This window comes from Oryza sativa, chromosome 2, assembly GCF_034140825.1.
Source record: "Oryza sativa Japonica Group chromosome 2, ASM3414082v1".
Lineage (NCBI taxonomy): Eukaryota > Viridiplantae > Streptophyta > Magnoliopsida > Poales > Poaceae > Oryza > Oryza sativa.
The window spans coordinates 19,385,941-19,394,404 of NC_089036.1; the positions used below are offsets into that span (position 1 = coordinate 19,385,941).

Sequence of the window (8,464 nt, forward strand, 5' to 3'; positions counted from 1 at the left end):
TCTAAACTAAAATCAGTGCTGCTTATCGACAAGTGTCCATTGATTAATTGCACACACCCATCAGAGGATCGGCACTAAGCCATGCAAGGCAAGTGCCACTCGTTGTGCACTCGTGCCTAGTTGGAACCTATCTCGGTTTAGGCGTTAATTAACAAAGTGGTTAAGCCCTTAATGGCCACCCATAAAAAGCAGCCAAAGCAACGAACCGCGAGAATCCAGTGGCCTAAAGATAAGTGGGTGCAGAGATATGCGAGAATCCACAACGCGGCCAAAGAATCCACCCCTGCGAATATATAATTTCCCCGCGAGGCCGCGAGCCCCAAACATCGCCTATAGGTTAATTGCTCAGAGTGATTCAGTTGCTGCCACGAGATGTGGCTATATAAAGAGCTTGAGATGCACCCAGCCATGGCCAGAGATCAATTAATGCTCTAACACCTGTCCCCATCTGAATAGCCCGGGAGCTTCCTCGCGAACGATGTCGAGGAGGAGGAGGAGGAGGAGGAGGAGGAAGAAGAGGTGCCAAGCTATCGCACTTTCAGAGGTGTGAAGTGTTGTGAGTGCGAGCTGCAGGTCGGGACGAAGCTTAGCATGCTTGCTGCCATGGCTTCCAGCGGTGGTCGGCGAGCGAGCAGGCGGCGGCGGCGGCAGAAGAAGAAAGAAGGCAAGTCTTATCGGCAAGGGAAGGCTAAGCCTTTCTTCCAGGTCTCCCTCTCTCCATCTAAATCCGTTTTTGGAGGAGGAGGAGGGGGCTATCTCGTTTTAGCTAATCTGTTGTGTGTGTTGGTGATGGTTTCAGTTCAGTTTCAGTTTCATGTTTGTGATCAGTGAGAGTGATGGTGTGTCAGTGGTGGTTTAGATCATGTGTTAATTAGTTCTGTGGGCGTGTCTTTGTGTTGGATCTTGGGGTTGGGTTTTCAGAAAATACTATTGCTGTGGTGTGTGTGTGTGTGTGAGTGAGTGAGTGAATTAATGAGTCTCTGAAAATTCTGGAATAATAAGAATGTAAGCAGATGATGTATGTGCCTTGGTGCTACTTATATATGTGCTCTCGTTTTCTGATATTACAGATACATGAGACACTATATATTCATGCTACTATTTGACAGATTCAGTTGTTTGAAAAGGGAAAAAAAAACAGGCTAGTTAAACATATTCAGTAAGACAGTTATCTGAATAGATGAGCTTTATTGCATCCACATTTTCTGAAGCACCATGTCTCTTCTTCTATAAATTCAGTTGTTTGTAAAGGGAAAAAAACAATATAAACATATTCAGTAAGACAGTTAACTGAATAGATGAGCTTTATTTCATCCGCATTTTCTGAAGAATCATGTCTCTTCTTCTTCTTCTTCTTCTTTTGAAAATTCAGAAGCACCATCCCATAGTCGGGATTTCAAATATGAGGGAGATTTTGGGGTTGTTTGGATCGTTTGTTTGATGTTGTTTAGGATTGAACCTTGTTTGTTTGTTTGTTTGGTCTGACAGAATCCCCGATATGAAAAACAAAGTTTTCTCAAAAAGAGCTATCCCCTTTCCTCAAAACTGATAGCTAATTGGGTTCCATAATTCTTATTGTTTTGGACAAGCTTAACTTTCACTAATAATAACCTTTAAAGTATTTAGTTTGAACATACTACAACACAACGTATAGATTACTCTCAAAAGTTACTTTAATAAACTTAAATATTTATTACTTATATATATATACCGCACATCCTATACCGCACCCAGGTGCGTAATAAATAAAATGCTCCCCCTCACATCCTACCCCCACCCCACCCACCCACCCACTCCCTCCCCACCCCCACCCACGCCTACCGTTCCCAGAGGTACTCCGTATTAGAATGTCGTTCCCAGAGGTACTCCGTATTAGGATGCAACCAACCAAAACCCACCATCCGGGAAACTATTTTAACAGCTCGAGTGGACGTCTACCCGTTTATTGCATATCATCTAAATAATTATGAAAAAAATTGAAAAAATATGAATAAGATAGATCAATATATAATATATCAATCGACAAACATGCAAGTTAAAATTTAACTTCTATAGTAAAAAAATAACAAACAAAACTCAAATTACTATATGTATATTTGCAATTAAATTTGTTATTTTTGTTACAACCTGTAGAAGTTGAATTTGAACTTGCATATTTATGGAGTGATATATTACATATTGATCTATCTTATCAATTTTTTTAAAATTTTTTCGTAACCATCTAATTGACATGCAATAGGATGGACGTCCACTCGAACTATTGGAATCCTCTCCCCCCACCACCCTATTTTAAAATTTTTCGTAACCATCTAATTGACATGCAATAGGATGGACGTCCACTCGAACTATTGGAATCCTCTCCCCCCACCACCCTATTTTTCTGGATCGTACACCATCCACTTCCACGTTGATTTCCCGGATCGAACAAGAGGGAGAGGGCACAGGCGGCGACGGTTGGCGGCGTGCGACTGTTGACTCGGGCTTCCTCCGGCGGCCGGCGACGGCGACGGCTTGTGGCAGCGGCGGGCGGGCGGCTGCAGCATGCGACGGTCTTGGCGAGGCCGTACCCCAGGGCATCCTCGTCCTGGCCTCGCCGCCCTCGACCTCGATTCGCCCTGGATCTCGATGCCGAGTTTGGATCTGGAGATGCGGGGTCGCATCCTCCCGCTGTCGCTAGCCGATTCGCCTTCTTGCCAGACCATCACCACTCTTCTCGTGACTGCGAGAGGTACACATCGGCTGCACCAATTTGCTCTCTTTTTGCATTTTTCTCATTGTGTGGGCAGTGGATGTGGTGAAGGAGCTTGGCGCGTGAGGTCACGATGCAGCCCAAATGCGATCTGCATCACGTGGTTCAATCTGATGCGTGCGTAGGTCAGGAGTCTCGTTGAGTCCTTTTTTTTCTTTTGGACTATTTGAAGCTCTAATTTTTTGGTTGAACCACGTTCTTACGATGTGCTAGAAATTCTTTTTTTTTTGTGTGTGTTCGAACGTGTGTTCCTGATTCTTTTTTGGTGAGATTTCCTTTCATGAGCTTCACGTTCAACAGAGCATCTAAGTAATTCGTGTTCCAGTTGTACTCCCTCCGTCCCCTCCGCCCCCCCCCCCTCCAACCAAACAAACCTTTGGTTTTCGTGTCTAATGTTTAACCGTCCGTCTTATTTAAAAAAATATGAAAAAAAAATTAAAAAGACAAGTCACGCATAAAATATTAATCATGTTCTATCCTCTAACAAAAATAAAAATACGAATTATAAAAAAAAATCATATAAAACGGACAGTCAAAGTTGGACACGGAAACCTAGGATTTGACTTTTTATGGGACGGAGGGAGTATTTGTTTCCTGAGTTGATTGATACCAGTTAGTGGAGTATGTCAGAAAACCCAAAGCAAAGCCGTGGTGATGAGAGCTACACATCCACATAACTTGTTTCTATTCTGATTTTACTGACTTTAATCTCTGTGTTGTTTTAGGGTGAGTTTGAGGGATAGGGGATTGAAAAGATTGGAAAGATACGCAAAATGAAGTGAGCCATTAACGCATGATTAATTGAGTATAAATTATTTTAAATTTCAAAAATAGATTAATATGATTTTTTAAAACAACTTTCCTATATAAATTTTTTTTGTCAAAAACACACCGTTTAATAGTTTGGAAAGCGTGTGCGCGGACTACGATGTGATTTCTCACCCTAACTCACCAGAACGAACGCTCCCTTATTGTTTTTACTGTAACGTTTCTGAAAATCCCTGATTGAACAAGCACTCAAGGAGGCTCCCGAAATTCGACATATATTAAGGTTGATGAGCTCGCTAGTACCTAGTACTTGGTTATCTGAAATTTTCTTGCTCTATTGAGCAGCTGGGATGAATTGGAGCAATCATGTGGAACAGAGCCGTTTGGATGTATTGGTCGGAACATTTTGTGCAAATTAACTTTTTTTGCTCAGTATATACCCATAGATATATGATGTTTCATTTGACTGACTGACTAATAAGTTTCCTGTTGAACATACCATTTTTACTCTGTATATTTTTGACAGAATATACTTCTTCAGACTAAGGTCTAAATTTTACTGAAATTATTAACTTATAATTCTTGCAGGCGTCAGCAGCTGCAGTGTGCACTCTTGCAGTGGATGCTCTGCTGAAGACGTACATGTTCTAAATTTTTTGGTTGCTCATCTATATCTGAATTTTCTTTTTAATCGTGAATTCATCTGTGTTTAGGAAACTACGTAAGAACATGAGAAGATTATGCCAGTGGTGGTGGTGCCACTGGAATGGCATCCTGGTCATTATCCTCGACATGTCTGCCGTCAACGCACGTCGCCAGCGGCCAAACACAAAGAGCAGGGGTGACGCAGAGATGTCGACCCAGGACGAGCACACCACAATTGATGACCGGCTTCGGTGGCAGGCGATGCCAAAAATCTTCACGACTGATGCCCTCTGGACTGATAATTTTTGACAACGAGTGTATATGTGTGTTTGTAACGATGATGGCACGATCAATTGAAGAAAAAAACCATTATACGTGTATTCTCGTGTAGTAAAATATTTACTGCCTTAAGCACAAAGCAATTTATTTACTGAGAAAAGACGAAACTAATATTTCTTGCCATATCAAGAGTTTTTACTGAGAGAAGACTGAGAGTAAATTATTTATCGAGAGAAGGACGTTGGTACAAAAATCAGGAATGAGATAAGGGCGCAGAACTATCTAAGAGTAATACATTTAGTGAAAGAAGAAATCGACAGAGAGTAATACATCTAGTGAATGAAGAAATCAACTGAGAGTAAATAGTAAAGTAATACATTTACTGAAAGGAGAAAATCAACTGAAAGTAAATCGTTTACTAAGAGAAGGATGCGAGAAGAAAAAACAGGATAGAGAAAAGATGCGAACCAGGGTGCATGTGGGGGCGGTTGGGGGTGTGGAGTCGTTTACTAAGAGAAGGATGCGAGAAGAAAAAACAGAATAGAGAAAAGATGCGAACCAGGGTGCATGTGGGGGCGGTTGCGGGTGGGGAGGAGAGAGAAAGGTGGTTTCCTGGTGGGAGTGAGGGGGGGTGGGGGTGGAGGGTAGGTTGTGAGGGGAGCGTTTTAGTTATTACGCACCCTGGATGTGATTTAGCGCTGTCCTATATATATTTGTTTGTTTGTTTATTAATATAAAATCATAGTGAAAAATATGTTTAGGAGATTGTGTCGTTGTCTAAAACATCAATTAATTATGGAACTAGAGAGACGATACCATGTTTTTTTTTTGTGAAAACTTGTTGAGTTCCCTTTTCTATTCTTTCGTGGGCCAAACATGATTATTATACTTGGTGATACCATGTGCTTTGCTACGGAATATATGGATGAAAATATGTTTAATATTATAGAAATGATAAATGTTGAAGTATTGTGAAAATGATGCGAGGAAGATGATATGATATATGTTGAGCTCTAGTATTATATTTTGCATGATTAGTCATGCTTGTATGATATTTAAAATACTCTATAATAGTAATTGTTAGTGGGTGATGATGTATCATACTTAGGAGATGAGTCGACAATAACAAATTAACATAGTAAACAAACAAAATTTAGAAAATAATAATAAAATATCGTTATCAGAAAACAATATCTTATTTTCCTTACCCATACAAGCACTAATTATTATCTCTAACCGGCCTATAGTCATGTATAAGGGGAAAATCTTTTGGTCCTGGGAATGGCACCCCTTATTTGTTCAAACATATAAATATTTATGGGAACTTCTTAAAATATTTGACTACAATTATGTAGGATCTAGGTCTACAAAATTTAACTTGATTCACACATCAATAATTTTTTTTAAAAAAAGCATATAAGCAATACATGCATTGTTCTGACCTAGATTTTTTTTTACCAAACTTGAATTTTGGTGAAATGATAACCATACTCTGTATTGTCAAATTATTACTTCCTCCGTTTCATATTATAAGACTCTCTAGCATTGCTTACATTTATATATATATATATATATATATGTTAATGTATGCCTAGATTCATTAACATCTATATAAATATGGACAATGCTAAAAAGTCTTATAACTAAAACGGAGGAGGTAGTATATCACAATATGTGTAAGGGAAGTTCCCTTTAGATAGAATGCATCTTCCATTCGTTTAGCTGTAGTATATGTTACAATTAAACTACGCTCGGAGGGATGCTTGTTTTATAGCCTTAGGCCCATTTGGTTCTGACTAACACATAGGATAATGATTAATAGATCACTTAAGGCCCACATGACGAGTCGAAGGAATAAAGTTGGCCATATATCCTTTTTCATAGAAAAAAAAACAAATATCATAAACTACTCTCAGGAATCTTTTAAAAAACAACTTTTTTGGCGAACTTTTATAACTTTTGTATGTCAACAAACACGCCCTACTTCCGTTGTTAATAAACTGAAGACCCTATTCTCTCACTAAAATACTTTGTCTTCACTATACCTTTTTCCCATGATGTTGCATTTGTATCATTTAATAGCCAACTGTTCACTTATTTCATTGCTCACTCAATGTTCGTTAGGCCATTCCTAACCCAATAATTAGGATAGTGTCCATAGTATTAAATAAGCTACCACATAGAATGAAAAATAATGTGACAAGTGAATAAATGAGGAAAGAGAAGGAAACCATGTCTTGCATGAGGGCAGTTCCAACCCATAACACTAGACATGGTTTCTATAAACTCCACATCATCAAGAAACTAGTAGTAGACACTACTGTTCCAATGCAAATACCACTATTCCATACTTCAATTTAATGTTACTTATCTCACATGATGTTTTGGATGTTGTGTAGAAACTATGTCTCATGCAAGACATGGTTTCCTTCTCTTTCCTCATTTATTCATTTGCCACATCATTTTTTATCCTAGGTGACAACTTATTTAATGCTATGGACACCATCCTAGTCATTGGGTTGGGAATGCCCTAATACTTGCAAATGGAGCTATCAGCAATCAGGTCGATCTGACTGAAATTTCTGGTTTAATTATTTTGTTATTCTAGTTGTCAACAAATATCCAGTTATTATAACATGAGATTATTACTCTAAGACAAAATACTAGGATCATGAAATTGCTTTGGCTCGGTACATCCACACTTATTAGATAAACAGGTCGAATGCTTTCACTATCCTTAATGAAATATTCCATTATCTAGTAAAGTCTATAGTAATAAACCATTTCTTTTTTCTCTCCTCCCTTCTCAAGGAAAGATAAACCCTATATACCAAATGATTACATACACCTTACACGTACCACACTTTACATGCCCTTAATTTCTTTTAGGAACCAAGCTTTACTTTACATGCTCTGCTACTTGGTTCACTTTGTGATAAGAGAAAAAGAAAAAAAAAGAGTCCAATTTACTCCCCCAAACTATCTCACTGAATCACTTAACCCCCTAAACTATTTTGCAGCTAATTTTACCCTTGAACTATTAAAATAGTTCACTTTACTGGTTACTTACATTTCACTTCTTTACTGATCTTTTTATACCAGCAATATTTTAAGCTTTAATTTTGTAGAGCCATATGGTCTCATTTTTTTTGCTTATGCTTTTATGCTTATCAGCCAAAATTTAAATTTTCAACCTTAAATTTGGAGCTGATTTTGAGGTTTTTTTCATTGAAGCTTATTTTTAGCCATTGCTTTTAGATCGCTAAGAACACATCTATAAAAGTTTTATTTACAAATTACTTTTCATTTGCAGATATGAAGTTTCGCTTATTCCGCGAATAAGCGAAATAATGGCTCCGATAGATGACACCATTATCAAAGTTCAAAAATTTTCATGACTTTCTGCTTGAACTTTAAAACCTCTATGTTAAATTAGTCTTAGTGCTTCCACCCTAGTAAACAACGATTCACAAATTTCAAAAAATGTTGAGATATAAGTTATAATGCATAAATATATCCCACCATTTATCATTGCAAAATATGACATATAGAAAGAGAAATGAAAAAGAAAAATACTCTTAGAGAATAAGACGAACCATTTTTAATAATTCGAGGTGTAAAATGAGTCAAGAAATTGTTTAGACTCCAGCGAAAAGGGTTAACCCGGAAGTGATATGGTTGGAGTCGCTTCGTGTATAAGTGTTAACCCGGAAGTGATACGGTTGAAGTCGCTTAGTGTATAAGGGTTAACCTGAGAGTGCACTTTCGTTCTCGCTTCGTGTACATACAGTGAATAGTGATATATGATTGGAGGGACAAGCGGACGTTGTAAGTTGGTTGCAACCACACAACTCAGGCAGGCTCACAGCCCAACCAGGGAAACCTACATCTCTGGCCCACGAGGCCCGTTTAGGCCCAGGAGCGAGTCCACAAAGGCATCATCGCATACGTGGGTTGCCGAATATTCGCTCCGCTTCCCCCCTCACGCGAGATATTTCCTCTCCCCCGGTGGGCCGAGCCGCC

General features: G+C 38.8%; 1 long non-coding RNA gene across 1 annotated transcript; it reads left to right on the forward strand.

The window, feature by feature from the left end:
* The first annotated feature begins 2,409 nt into the window (after positions 1–2,409).
* Positions 2,410–4,542, forward strand: LOC107279929 (uncharacterized). The gene is made up of 2 exons (XR_001542972.3): positions 2,410–2,728; positions 4,231–4,542. It is a non-coding gene; the product is annotated as an uncharacterized lncRNA (long non-coding RNA).
* Positions 4,543–8,464: the final 3,922 nt, after the last annotated feature.